This window comes from Rousettus aegyptiacus, unplaced genomic scaffold (assembly GCF_014176215.1).
Source record: "Rousettus aegyptiacus isolate mRouAeg1 unplaced genomic scaffold, mRouAeg1.p scaffold_m13_p_14, whole genome shotgun sequence".
Lineage (NCBI taxonomy): Eukaryota > Metazoa > Chordata > Mammalia > Chiroptera > Pteropodidae > Rousettus > Rousettus aegyptiacus.
This window is the reverse complement of record NW_023416289.1, coordinates 15,375,775-15,389,301: the sequence shown is the minus strand read 5'-3', so window position 1 is coordinate 15,389,301 and position 13,527 is coordinate 15,375,775. Positions and strand designations below refer to the sequence as shown.

At 41.2% G+C, this 13,527-nt stretch overlaps 2 long non-coding RNA genes across 4 annotated transcripts in view; one reads left to right on the top strand and one right to left on the bottom strand.

Moving 5' to 3' along the window:
• LOC107519732 overlaps positions 1-13,527 on the top strand; it is a 68,562-nt gene that overhangs the window by 38,641 nt on the left and 16,394 nt on the right. The gene's annotated exons all lie outside the window — the stretch shown is intronic.
• Positions 1,794-13,527, bottom strand: part of LOC107519736 — a 399,180-nt gene continuing 387,446 nt past the window's right edge. Inside the window, exons 7-8 of the long non-coding RNA XR_004954244.1 lie at positions 5,599-5,749; positions 1,794-4,800 (exon numbers count right to left, since the gene is read on the bottom strand). This is a non-coding gene — a long non-coding RNA (uncharacterized LOC107519736). The remainder of the gene's footprint in view (positions 4,801-5,598; positions 5,750-13,527) is intronic.

The following is a 13,527-nucleotide window of genomic DNA, read 5'->3' as shown; positions in this document are numbered from 1 at the left end:
ATCTGTAGAGGAGCCCCACTCCCCAAAAACTTACATGGCTGAGCTGCTGGCTTGTACCAGAGCTACTAAACCCTCTTGCTAATGAATGAAGTTGGGTTTCTACTCAGTCCTTCTGCTCCTATTCAGACACAGCTCTACAGGCATGGAGAGGTGTTGAGTCTTCATCCTCTTGAGAATAAGCCTTCTCAAAATGGAAGGGTTTTAGTAGAAAGGGTCTGTTTAGGATTTAGCTAACAAGCTGTGTTTACTGTACCCAAATTTAAATGCCTGCGACACCCAGCACAATACCTTGTTAATGGTGAATTGCTTCAAAAATATTTACTAGATGAATGAGTCAAGATACTGATCATTTATGTGCGAGTATCAGAACTGGAAGAGATGTTCAATAGATTTGATGCAGACTTCTCCAGCTCCTTTTACATTTGAGAAAACATGATCAGTGGGATCGTTGACTAGAACTCAGGTCCTCTCCCCAGTAGGATAAGGTCACTCCATTTCTTTCTCCATATTTCAGAATACTTGTCCCATCCAGTAAAGGTCTCTATGAGTCTCTGACCTTTTATAGATTTCTCAGGTATATTGTCATTTCCAAAAATGACTGTGAATTCAGGCAGTGTTATCTTTCCTCTCATTCTGTGTTTAATATTTATACCTGCCATGTGCCTAACACAGAAAATAAAAGAGAGAGATGATGTTCATTGAAAGACAAGTGGAGAGAAGAGAAAGATGCAGAGGATAATTTCAAGCAAAAAAAAAAAAGGAAAAAGAAAAAAAATCCTCACCAAGCTAAAAATGTTGAAGCCTTAGAATACCCACTCTCAGAGTAAATTTCCATTCTCACTGATATGACAAACATGTTCCCTACAGGAGAAGTTTAACACATTATGTAAATACCCCAGTACACATGTGTAGTGGTAGTAATAATTAGTTTTCTCTTCTTTCATCTCCGTTGTTTCTGCCTACACATATTTCCTATTTCAAGCTTCGATGTAACAAATGCATCTTTCAAACTGGGAGCCCACGCCTTGTGTGTACGAACACAGGTCCATTTACCACTACATGTGGTCTCTCCATCTCATGGGAACCCAACAATGAGGCATTTTCCTCTCTCCCTGACCCCAGAGCTCTAGCAGAATTCATTTAATTTCCGTGTAAAATGTAATCTGCAGATAATAATAGGTCACTCACAGCAATATCATTCCACCCACCCTGATCACCTGTCATTGTGCTAATTGTGAGAGAATGTAATAGACAGCTAAGGCACGCAGATGGAATTAGAGAGGCTTTGTGTTTTGGGGATGCTATGAAGAAGGATCTAAGAAAAAGTGCCAACAAATGCCATAGACATTTCCTCCCTCTCCTAAAATGACTCAAGAAACAAAGGGGAGGCTTCTCGTGTACAGGGCGTCTTTGATGGTCTCGATGTCGCCTGCAAAATCTCCATGATTTCAGTGTTTCGCTGGGCATGGCTGGAGCACTCAGATGCTCTGTTAGGTCTGATGAAGCAACTTCTAGGGAGAGAAGCTGAGAGGAGCCAAATGATTGCTTTGGCAGGTGACAGTCGCCCACTAATTAGTCATTCTAGCTTTCACATATTTCCAAAATATTGATTACAATCCTTAGATTCTTCCTTCTAAGCCCAAAAGAGAAGCAGAGGTTCTTTCTGTACGGAGTGAGTTTCCTCAGTATAGAAACCTACATTCGCCCCTGTGTGCTGCCTTCTGTTTGTGAGTTGGCAAAATCAGCAACTGATATATCACAGAAAATGAACACCAGAATGAAACACCAAAGGCTGGCTAACACACTGTTGAATTTATTTCATAACATTTTCTCCTTGTTACAAAGATAATCCATGGTCATAGTAAATTATTTGGAAAAGGTGAAGAAAGCAGAAAAAAGCCCACCCTCCAGAGAAGCCCTTTGTGCAGATAATGAAGGTGAAATGACTTATTCTCAGAAGGGTTAAACAAGGGGATGTGTTTGCAAGGTTTGGAAACTGATGCCTGAAAAGAATGCATGTGTCCCTCTTCTCTGCGTCAGCGATGGGCTCCACGTCGCCCACTTGTGCTGCCCACGGACTGAAGAGATGGGGCGGCTCAGGCAGGGGCTCCCAGCTTCTCTCCTGCCCCAAAGCAGACAGGCTTGCCGGGCCAGCACCACGGCGTGAGGCCAGACTGCCGGACGCTGGAAGAGGAGAAGAGCTGGCTCGTTCCCTGCTCTCATTCTCCAGTTTGGTTTGGGAAAATATACTCACAATCTGGAGAGAGAGCAAGATGGAGAAGTTCAGAGATGCTGGGAGAAAGAACCAGAAAGAGTGAGCTCAAGGGAGAAAGGAAAGCAGAGAAAGCAGATGGAGTGAAGAGAAAGGCCCAGGAGAGAGAGAGTGATGGGAGAGGGAGGGAGTGAGGGACCGGGGAGAGGAGCAAGACAGAGGCAGAGCCCCAGGGCACGGGGTGGAGAAAATGAGACAGAGTCTGGCAAGGAGGGCTGAGACAGAGAAACCCAGAGTGAGGCCAAAACAGAGTGAACTCAGCATGAGTTCCGTGGAGCTCTTGAAGAAAGAGGGCTCTGGACAGCCTGAGCTCGATGCTGGGGCCTGTGTGTGAGTGTGTGTGTGTGTGTGCGCGCGTGCGCACACACATGTGATGACAGGTGTGTGTGGAACAGTGTATATGTGTCACATGTGTGTGCTCACATGTGGCGGGGCTGCCAGGGCCAGACGGGGCTGTGGACAGGCCCAGGGCTTGAAAGCGTTCTCTGACCTTTACAAAGTCCTCCCCCACATCTTCCCCTATGTACTGTGAGCACCTCAGTAAGCCTCAAAAAGAGCTTTTCTCTCTGTTCTTATTCCTTCCTTAAAAAGCACCAGTTCTTCCGCCATTCCAGATCAGAATATCAGCAACATGACGACTTGTAACAATCGGTCACTGGTCCATAACCACGTACTGAGATGTAGCATGGGGTCATTTTAAAGGGGACCGCTGCAGCCCGAAAGTGGTGCAAGGGGACTTTAAGATCTTCCATGGTTCCCAGGAACCTTCAGATGAAATCAAAACACCTCATGGCCGTGAGGGCCCTTCCCACCCAGGCGTCTCTTACTCCCTAGAATGCGCTCTCAAACACCTTTCCCTTCAGTTCTGCGGGGCCACGTGGAGTTTCCTTGGCCTGTATTCCCACTTGTCCTTTCTTCCCTTCAAACCTCGTACTTACCCTTCAAAATTCAAACCAGGCATTCTTTCTCCAAAAAGCCTCCCACGCCAATCTGTTTGGGTTGTATGAGATGCTCTGTTTTAATCCTCTCTTGACCATCACCAGTAAATACTGAAGTCATTGAGATCAAGGAATCAGTTTCATTAATTTTGTGTCATGAGACATAGTATCTGACACTCATGTAAATACAGAATGGAAGGAAGAGAGGGGAGAGGGAGGAAAAAAGAGACAAAGGAAAAAACAAAAAAGAAAGAAAAAATAAAACAATACACCAGCTCTCACGTCCCTTATCTCTTGGTCCAAAGTCTTATCTACCATTTCATGACTATTTTGGCATTATCTCTAAATAAACTGACTGTATAGTTTGGTAATTAATGAAAATTCAAATTTCAGAAGATTAGTTCCTATGGAATTAATAGGACTATAGTGAGGAGTTATTGTAGAGGTATCACAAGCTCAAAAACTGATGTTTGAGGTTGGATGTTGAAATTAAATTACCATAAAAAGATGACAATAAAATAGTTTATGTTATAGAGTTCTATAGTCCTTGAATAGCATCCGTGGGTAGTATGTGCTACTCAAAAATACCCATAACATTATGCAAGGCAGATACTATTGTTTCCATTCTACAGAAGCGGCAGTGGAGGGTCAGAGAGGAAGTGATTCCTCAAGGTCACCTTGCAAGTCACTGGTGGAACAGGAGACTATGCAAACCTCCAAATGTCACATCATTAAATTTCACTTTCCATACACACTGCTGAGCTACTTTACTTTAAATAAAAAGGCAAGGAAATTTGCCTTAAATGCTGCCCAGGATCTGACCGCCCTTTGGGATTTTATATTCAGCTTTCTGTGCAAGTTGTTACAGCTCGGCATTTACCCAGTAATCTTCTCCAAGGAAAGAATAACAATAGTTTTCTTGGGCTTATACTTTTTTCCTAAGATCTCAAAATTACTGTTTCCCAAATTTCTTCCCTGAAGTTCAGAGTGTATAAAACAAAAGTGTATGAGAGAGCGAGAGCGCGTGAGCCATTGGTCCCATGAAGCTAAGGACACCTCATAACCAAAAGTCTGCTTCAAATGAAGATCTAGTCCCTAAGTTAAATTCATGGAAGGCTTTTTGCATTAGTACAGGGAATTTATTCTAAAATATTTATTCTCTAGATATCCCCTGTACTTTGGAACAACGAAATTATTCCCTCCTTTGTCCATTCAGCTGATTGATCATTTAGTAAAACATCAAGCTCCTATACTGTTGCAGGCATTTTTAATACACAGGACTTGTTCATGAGCTTGAAAATCTCAGATCCGAGGGCATCCTAACTAGCGGAACCTCTCATCCCTCTGAGTTCCATTCTTGAATTCACTTTCTGTTTCCATGCCAAGAGACTCTTCTGCCCAGGTTTGAATTACTCTGCTGATGAGACGCTCAGTACTTCTGGAGGTTCCCGAAGTTCAGTAGGTTGCTACTTCCCCTGTTCTTTTGGGGGTAGACACAATTCTCTGACCCTTGGGGCATGACAGGAACACGAGGAGGCCAACTCATTAGGAGACTTTGAAAGGTTCCCCGCTGGACCAGCAGACTCTAGTCTGTTTTAAGACAAAAGAGACCCAACCATAATTAAAGAGTCACACAGTTTCCTCGTGGGTTTCTGCCTTTGCACATTCAGAAGGACACTAATGAGGTGGAGACCCCTTGTATGCCGAACTCCCAGGGCACGGTGGGGGGCTACCCTGGAGGATTCCTGTCTGGGAGCAGCGGTGTTTTGGCCCCCTCACGGATCCTCTAAATGGTTCTCGCCCCCCAATAAAGCCCTAATGGCAGTAGCCAGCAGACTGCCCGCCTTTCTCCACCCAGGGGGCTCTGCTTCCCCCAGGGCAGGGCGCTGGGCATGAAGGACTCCTTTGTCTGCATCTCAAATGTTTTGGCAGCGCTTCTGAAAACAGTGGTGAGTGAAAAACCACGAGTCTGATTGTTTCCTCTGAGATCGGACTGATTTCTTCAGGGCATCCACTGCCCACACGTAGTGCTTCAGAATCAACGCTACCCTTCAGCTTCCCAGCTGACATCTCAAACTTTATTTTTTTTTTTTTTTAAAGAAGTGCCAACATATAAGCAGTTGTTTTCGGAGGGAACACCTTCTCTACCCAAGTTTCATTATCTAACAGGTGAAAACAACAGGCGTGATTTCCTGTCCCGTTCAGAGGTGCACTGAGCCAAAGCGCGCCACTTTTTACATCAGGGAAGACACGAAATCCTCCGGGACAGGGCGGCAGTTTCTTCACTGAAGGAACAAATGAATAGACAAGAATGTAGAAGAAAGGAAGGGAAGAGGGTGTAGGAAAGCGTTTATTCCAAAACTATGTGAATATCGATTGGGAGCTTACCTGCTTCAGCCACTGGGTCAGGATATCTGCACTGCTGACCCTTTGGGTTGGATGATGATCCTTTGCTTTAGGGGCTGGTCGGTCTGTGCGTTGTAGGGTGTTCGGTAGCATCTCCGCCTCTACCTACTAGACACTAGTAGCAACACTCCACCTGCAGTTGTGATCAGACATGTCTCAGATCTTGCCAAATGTCCACGACATGGTGGATGGGGGGAAGGGGGGAATGGGCAAAATCATTCCTGGTTGAAAATCCACTGAATTAGATGAATCAAAAGAATAAGCGTTTTTGGAAATGTTAAATGAAAGTGGGCTCTGGAGTTGGCAGCCGGGTAAGAACTTGAGCTTTGCCTAGTCCTATCTCTGTGGCTTTGGGTCTGTTACCCCTGAACCTACCTCATAAAGTCCTGAAGATTAAATGAGAGGCCACACATAAAGCGCTTAGCACAATGGCAGGTCCACGGTGAACACGCGGTGACCATTCACTGGTATCGATGTCGTCCTTGTGGTTATTTCTGCCATTCAACACAGATAGACTCTTTCCTGAGCATAAGATGCTCTGTTCATGCATCTGTTGGGCTCATTTAGTGCTGCTTATGTCCACATCAATTGTGGAGTTTCCCGCCTCCATATTTCAGACTCAAGAACAGCAGGGAGCGAGGGCCCTGGCATCACCCATGACCTCTTGGCTCCCTCCTAGGGTACGCACATGCTAGGGGCTGAGAAGGAAAGACATTTCCCAAGGAAGAAACGGCTGCTGACATTTTAACAAGCACATTCAGCAGGCCATTGACCAGCCAGGGCCATAGGTCAGATTCCTGTCTCACATTTTTCTTCCTCCAAAAGGAAAAGCCCCGTGGCGCTAATGGATACCTTCAGCCTCTGGTTGCAGGCTGGAAAGAATGAGGTGTCCCAGCAACCTGGTGTTACAAAGGCTCCCACACATCGCACAGATGCGCACACCGCCAGCCCTACTCTGCACGGCCCAAACCCTGCTCCCCAGACCCACTTCCTCTCTGGCTCTCAGTGGCTCTCTCTGCTTTCCATCAGCTTCTCTCCATCCTCGCCTCTGTGTTCTGATCGTTCTCTCTGCCAGGAGATTTGCTGCAGCCTCCTCACCACCCCCATCTCCAGGGCGTCCTCCAAACCACCAACCAATATTATTTTTCTAAACTGTAACTGTGACTGTCTCCCCTGCTTAAAAATGTATCATGGCTCTCCATCTCCTTTAGGCTAAAGTCCTCAGTTTGATGTACAAGGACCTGAATGTCCTATCCCTTGCCCACCTCCCTTCTTCTTTCAAGAGCTAGTCATTGTCTTACTGTTGGCTCCTTGGTTAAAAAACCCCAGGCAATTCTCTGAAAAGGCCCTTCACCTCGTCAGAGGCGATTCATCTTGTCAGCACTATAGACAGGATGCTCAGGGCCAATGGCATGTTCAAGAGCTTACAGAAGTGTTCCGAGGTATGGAAGACACAGATGTATTGGGTTACATATTTGAAAAGAAAACAGAAATCAAAATGAAAAAAAAATTTAAACATCCACAAAAAATATATATATAACCAGTTGTAATTCAACTCTTACGATCCTATATAATGTATTTAACTATATAAATAAGTTATTTTGCCAAAACTGTAAAATCAAAGTGTAATGTGAGTTGTGTGTATGTGTATTTGATACAAAATGAAGTAGGGCTTCCATGGACATCGGGAGAGGCTTGAAAGTGAAAAGGTTTTAACATGTCTCTTTCAACCATAGATTTTCGCCTGTATGCTTTTTTCCAGTTTTATTGAGATATAATTGACATATATAACAGTATAAGTTTAAGACATATAGCATAATGACTTGACATGCATATATATACTGTGCAATGATTACCAGAACAAGTTTAATTAACATCTATCAACTCATACAGTTACCAAAAAAAAAAAAAAAAAAAAAAAACAGTGTTTTCCTTGTGATGAGAAAGTTTAGGATTTACTCTGAGTAATTTTCAACTACACTATATAGCACTGTTAACTGTACATCATATTGTATTTATATCACCAATACTTATTTATCTTATTGTGGAAGTTTGTATGTTTCGAACACCTTCATCTAATTCCCCACCCCCAACCCTCTGCCTCTGGCATCCACAAATCTGACCTCTTTTTGTATAAGTTTGGATTTTTTTAAGATTCTACATATAAGTGAGATCATACAGTATTTGTCTTTGTCTGGCTTATTTCACTTAGCATCATGCCCTAAGTTCGACCCAGGCTGTCAGAAATGGCATGATTTCCTTCTTTTCTAAGGCCAAGTGACATTCCATTACTTACATACATACATACATACATATGTACCTGCATATATGCATCACATATATATCACATATATATCAGTCATCTATACTTTATCTATTCATCTGTTGATGGATACAGGTTGTTTTGGCTGTTTTAAATAATGCTACAGTGAACACGGGAGTGCAGATATCCCATTGTCATAGTGATTTGATCTCCTTTGGACATATAACCAAAAGTGAAATTGTTGAACCAGATGGTAATTCTACTTTTAATTTTTTGAGGAACTTCCATACTGTTTTCCATGGAGGCTGTACCAGTTTACAGTCCCACCTCTAGTGCATGAGGGTTCCCTTTTCTCCACACCCTTGCCAGCATTTGTTATCTCTTGTATTTTTGATGATAGTCATTCTAACAGGGGTAAGATAACACCTCATTGTGGTTTTAATTTGCATTTCCCTAATGATAAGTGCTATTGAGCACAATTTCCAGGTACCTGTTGGCTATTTGAATATCTTCTTTGCAAAACTGTCTATTCAGGTCCCTTGTCCATTTTTTAATTGAAGTTATTTTGTTTTGTTTTGTTTTGTTTTTGCTATCAAGTTGGTCAATCGCAAAAGTAAAATAGCCAGTTATTTTACCAGCAAAATGGGCTTATTTGGGAATAGCAGAGCATTGCAATTCAGGACAAGCAGGCTATGGCACACCAGAAGCGAGTTCAAAGAGACAAAGGAAAGGACAGCTTTTATTAGGTTTAAGGAGGAAATGGGGGAAGGTTGTCTTGAACAGAAGTTCATTGGAGAAGACTGAGACTGCGGGGTTGTGGCAGTTTCTCCCTGGCTGCAGGCGGTGACCGTGCATTAATTGTTGCTGGAGCAGGGAGGGATCTTCCTTAAAAGCAGATGAAATTCCTATGTGAAAAATGCACCCCCACCTCTTGCCCACCCATGTCAAAATAATTCTTACTCTCCCTCTTCCTATTGGTTATGTGGGCTGCAACTAATGGTACGTGTGTGTGAGAGCTCCCCCTTGAGGGCTTGCCGACTTCACTTTAAATGACGTTTCCTTTATTTTCATAAGTACTTTACATACTTTTGGATGTTAACACCTTATCAGATACGTGATTTGAAAATATCTTCTCCCATTCTATAGGTTGCATTTTCATCTTGTTAATCTTTTGCTTTTGCTGTGAAGAAGCTTTTTTAGTTTGATGTAGTTTCACTTGTGTATATTTTGTTGCTAACGCTTTAGGTATCATATCCAAAAAGTCATGGCCAAGACCTATATCAAGAAACTTTTTACCTGTGTTCTCTTCTAGGAGTTTTATGGTTTCAGCTCTTACCTTTGAGTCTTTAAACCACTTGGAGTAAATTTCTGTGAAAATTTACTTTTCACAAAAAGTAAAATTCTTTTACATGTGACTGTCCAGTTTGCCCAGCAACATTTGCCGCAGACACGTCTTTGGCTCCCTTGTCAGATCACAGTTAACAGTGCGCGCATGGGCTCTTAGGCTCTCGATTCCGTTCCATTTGTGTATGTGTCAGTTTCTATGATAGAACGCTAATCTTTATTATATCCTTCCTTCTAACTCTGGGCTTATTTTGCCCTTTTTTAGTTCCTTGAGGCATAATATTAGGTTGTTTATTTGAGATGCATTTTCTTGATATATGTATTTATATCTATAAACAGTTCTCTTAAAATTTATTTTCAGTCATTATTGCTTTAAATATATTTTCTGTTCCTTTCTCTTCTCCTTCTGGGTTTCCCATAATACATTACTGTTTCCTTCGATGGTTTTCCATAAGTCCCATAGGCTTTTTTCACTCATTTTTTTTTTCTCTCTGAGTGAATAAGTTCAAATGCCATGTCCCCTAGACCACTGATTCTGCCTTCTGCATGGTTGAGTCTCTACTGAAGCACTCTTAGAAATCTTTAGTTCAATCATTGTATTCATCTCTAGATTTCTTATTTTGTTTTTATTGTTTCTGCCTCTGTTGAACTCATTTTGTTCACTGATTCCATGATTTTGTTTAGTCATTTGTGTGTTCTTGTAGTTCACTAAACTTATTTAAGAGATTAGTCTAAATCCTTTGTTTGACAGTCCATAGAGAAATGGAGATTTCTTTACAGTCACTTTTTGGAGCTTTATTAGTTTCCTTTCATGATATTGAGTCTACCTGATATTTTTGTGATCCTTGACTCCTTACATTGGTATCTGCATATTCAAGTAGGTGGTCTCTTTTTCTAGACTTCACTGGTTCACTTTGGTGAGACAGCATTTTTTAGTCAGCTAGCCTAAGGTTCTGGGTGTGTCCGCTGGTAGAATCTTTGTGCAGTTGGAGCTTGCTGTCAGTGTCTATTTTTGGAAAAGCCATCGCTTGAGCTCTGAGGTCGGGTATGCTGATGACTGAGAACATTTGGATAAAGTGGCTGGCTTGGCTCCCTGCCCAAGCAAGGCTGAGTTTGGGCTCTGCGGTTGCCTTGATACTCTGGTCAGGATTTCTAGGTGGTCAGAACTGGATACTATATTCAACAGTGAGTAAGGCTATGAATTTAGCTTCCCTGCCCAGGCAGGGCAGCAGAATGGGCACCAAGGCTAGCACGGCTTATTGTTAGGGGATCCAAATTAGGCAGGACAGCATGTCAAACTATGTGATCAGACAGAGCCACTGGCTTCGCTCTATAGACAGGGGGAGCCACTGGCTATGCGCTCTGTTCAAATGCCACTCACTGTATAGAGGGCTGTAGTATGGGTTACATAGCTTCCTGTATGCTGTGGTTAGGTTTTCTGGTTGGCTGGCCTGAAGGCTATATTCAGCAGTGGGTGGAGCTCTGAATTACTTTCTCTGCCTGTACAGGACACCATACAGGCTGCAGGGCCAGCAAGCCTGTGTTGGGTACCAAATTTAGTAAAACTGAGCACCAAGTTCCTTGACACAACAGGCTACTGCCCTGACTGCAGGTGGGCGGGGCTGACAGCTGTGCTCTCCTCTCAGGTGTCACTGTAATCAAAATTACAAGGTGGGCAACAGAGTTTCCCAGGAACTCTGGTTAGGCTTCCTGCTCAGGTATGGCTGGCAGCTGTATTCAACACTGGGCAAGGCTGTAAATTAGATTCCCTGCCCAGGTGGGGCTGCAGAACAGGCTCTAGGCTGGCAAGGCTCTTTGGGGACCAAATCAGGCAGAACTAGGCACTAAGCTCCCTGGCTAAATGGGACTACTGGCTTGGCTCTGCAGATGGGCAGAATCACTGGCCGTGCTCTCCACTTAAGTGCTGTTGAATTAAGCAGCTCGCCAGGTGCCACATCCAGGCTTCCTGGCAGGGTAGGAATGAGAGCTAACCTCAGAGGTACTAAATTCATTTATTCTAATAGATTTTTTCTTCATACATTCTTTAGGTTTCTCTCTATATAGCATTATGCCATCTGCAAATAATGACGGTTTTACTTGATTCTTTCCAATTTAGATGTGTTTTTTTATGTTTATTTTTTTGTCTGATTGCTGTGGCTAGGACTTCTAATACTAGCTGAAAAAAAAGGAGTAAGAGTAGACCTCCTTGTCTTGTTACTGATCTTAAAGAAGACGCTTTCAGCTTTTCACCATGTAGTATGACGTTAGCTGCGAGTTTGTCATATATGGTCTTTATTATGTTGGAGTATGTTCCTTCTATCTCCACCTTGCTGAGTTTGTCAAATGCCTTTTCTGCATCTATTGATATGATCATGATTTTTATCCTTCATTTTGTTTATGTGGTCTCACATTAAATGATTTGTGGATATTGAACCAAACTTGCATCTCAGAAATAAATTCCACTTGATCATGGTGTGTGAGCTCTTTAATGTATTGTTAAATTCTGTTTGCTAACATTTCATTGAAGACCTGCATCATGTTCATGAGGGATATTGCCCTACAATTTTTTTTCATAGTGTGTTTGGTTTTGCTATCAGAGTAATGCTGTCCTCATAAAATGAGTTCAGGAGCCTTCCCTCCTTTAAATTTTTTAAGAATAGTTTAAGAAAGGTATTAATTCATTTTTGAATGTTTGGTAAAATTCACCTGTGAAGCCATCTGGTCCATGGATTTTGTTGGTTAGGAGTTTTTTTGATACTGATTCAATTTTATTAGATGTTATTGGTCTGTTCAGATTTTCTTTTTCTTCCCAATTCAGCCCCGGAAGATTGTTTCTAGAAATGTATTTGTTTCTTCCAGATTGTCCTACTTGTTGGCATATAATAGTTCATATTATTTTCTGATAATCCTTCGTATTTCTGTGGTGTTCGCTGTCACTTCTGATTTTATTTAAGTCCTCTTTTTTTCTTGATAAGTCTCGAAAGTTTATTAATTTTGTTTATCTTTTCAAAGAAACAGCTCTTGGTTTCATTGATCTTTTCTATTGTTTAATTTAGACTGTATTCTGTTTATTCTCACTCACCTTTATTTTTTTCTCTCTTCTATTCATTTTGAGCTTTGTTCTTTTACTAGTTTCTTTAGGCATAAATTTAGATTGTTTATTTGAGATATTTCTTGTTTCTTGAGTTGGCCAGTGTTGCTATAAATTTTCCTCTTGGAAATGTTTTGGTTGTGTTCTGTAGATTTTGGATCATTGTGTTTTCATTTTCATTTGTTTCAAGGTATCTTTTGAGTTATTCCTTGATTTTGTTGTAAACCCATTCATTGTTTATAGCATGTTATTTAGCTTCCATGTGATTGTTTTTCAGTTATTATAATTGATTTCTAGTTTATACTATTGTTATTGGAAAAGATGTTTCATGATTTCAGTCTTCTTAAGTTTATTGAGACTTGTTTTGTGACCTAACATATGATCTATTGTGGAAAATGTTCCATGTGCACTTAAAAACAATGTATATACTCTTTGGGGTGCAACGTCCTAAAAATATCAATTAAATCCAGCTTGTCAAATGTGGTATTTAAGGCCACTATCTCCTTGTTGATTTTCTGTCTGGATGATCTATCCTTTGATGTCAGTGGGGTGTTAAAGACCCCTACTATTACTGTATTACTTGATTTCTCCTTTTATGTCCATCAATATTTGCTTTATATATTTAGGTGCTCCTATTTTGGATGCGTAGATGTTTATAACAGTTATATCCTCTTGTTGCACTGATCTCTTTATCATTATGAAATGCCCTTTTTTGTCTCATGTTACAAAGTTTTTGTTAAAAGTCAATTTTGTCTAAGTATTACTACCTCAGCCTTTTTTTTATTTCCATTTGCATAAAATATCTTTTGTCATCCCTTTACTTTCATTTTGTGTGTGTTTTTCTATCTGAAGGCAGCATATGTATGGATCTTCTTTTTTTTAAATCCATTCAGCCACATTGTGTCTTCCGATTGGAGTATCTAGTAAAATTACATTTAAAGTAATTACTCATAGGTATGTAGTTAATGCCATTTTATTGTTTTATGATTGTTTATGCAATTCTCTATTATTTATGCTTGTTTATGACTTTCTATATCATCATGTTTGAATTTCTATTTCCTGTATATATCTCTTGTAGATCTTTGGTTTCTGGTTACCATGTGCTTCATATATATCAGGGTATGTTTATAGCAGTCAATTTTAAGTTGATGGTCACATACGTTCAAACATATCCTAAAATCACTATAATTTTAACTTACCCCTCCATATTTAT